Source organism: Geospiza fortis, unplaced genomic scaffold (assembly GCF_000277835.1).
Source record: "Geospiza fortis unplaced genomic scaffold, GeoFor_1.0 scaffold461, whole genome shotgun sequence".
Taxonomy (NCBI): Eukaryota; Metazoa; Chordata; class Aves; order Passeriformes; family Thraupidae; genus Geospiza; species Geospiza fortis.
Genome location: NW_005054463.1, coordinates 1375612 through 1377204, shown reverse-complemented (window position 1 = coordinate 1377204; position 1593 = coordinate 1375612).

Sequence of the window (1593 nt, the reverse complement as noted above, 5' to 3'; positions counted from 1 at the left end):
CAAAATACTGTAGGAAATATTGTCAAAAAAAGGCAAAGCAGGCTGCCATACAGCCTCTAGCACTACCAAAAAAACAAGACAGTCTCTCTTTTCCAGCACTTGAAAAGGCCGATTCTAAGTAGCAGTATTCATATAGGAATTTTTTTGTTAATTTAAATATGTTTTAAGTGTTTTTTTCAGATCTAGATAAACGTGTAGTAATTACACCACCCCACAATGTACACAGAGACTTTTTTAAGCAAATGGAAATGGTTCAGTTGCTTTGTTTACATTTTTTCAAGCACACCTTAAAATTCTTTTGTGCTTTACATGATTTTATATTATCACATTTTCAAAGAAGCATTTCAGTTAATTTCAGAGCATTATCTTAGACCTTCTTTAAAGCAGCATATTTACATGAAAGTCAACATCATATTTGCAGTACATAAAATTAAACACACATCCTCTCTGGCAGGTTCTTTCAGTACAGTTGTTGTTTCTCCAAGCAAGTACTAAAGTGTTTCCAAATAAGTTTAAGGACATCCAATTTATTTTTATTTTAGAAAATTGCTTGCTGAAGTGGCACTGTATCCTTAAGGTGTGATATCCAGTTATGAATTGCAAAGAATACTTACAATTTCTCAGCACATTAAGTATCTCTAGCAATAACTAGAAACACTGGATAGAAGGATCTACAGAAATGATATAAAAATATAATTCAAGAAAGATAAAGAAAACAAGAAATAGTCTTACACAAACATATTTACCTGCTGCTGTTCAGCTACAAAATAATGGAAAAACTTCGTTAAACCAGAGCATCTAATACTTTTAATTACATATTAAATCCTTCCTGATTGACAAGCAGTTTGTAACAACATTCAGAAGTACTCTGCAACTGAAACCTGGCTTTTCCTGCAGGTAAAGGCAGACTTTTAACAAGGAAATGATGACTTGAGCCTGTGATACACCAACAGCTTGTGCTGCTGCAGCCTGGAAGAGTCACAGTTAGATGCTTATCCCACCCTGATCCACTGAAAATCTTGCCCAGTGTGGAAGTGTCTTCCTTCTGCAGACTGCTTTTCTTTCTGGTTTGTATTTTTTTAAACACACACTATTCTTGAACCTGGTGTCCTTCAGATAAGCCAAAGAACCCAGTGAGATTTGGGTGAATTTGCTACAGGCTTCTCTGAGTAGCAGCACAGAGACACCAGCTGCAAGCTCTCCTTCATGCTTAGACCCATATGATGATATAATTTGGGAGAAACTTATGCAAACCAGACAGAAACCCAAAATTGAGCATCTGGAAGCCCAAGCAGAATCCTGTTGACGTAGGCCAAAGCTCACAGCACTGTGGTGGTTATTTACTGCAAAATGCCGGCAGTTACCAAAGCAACTGTGACCTTTGCATTGTCAGTATTAAATGCATAAAGACTTTTTAAAATTTAATTTAAAATTATATTCAAACCCAGTCAATGTCTCAGAATTGTCAGAACTTTACTATGAACTTTTACTTTTTTTTTTTTTAATATATTTTTAGGTTCATTCTTCCTCAGCTACAGCTAGCAAGCCCTGAAATGTCATTGCTTACAAGCCAATCTAAATTTAAACTCTTCC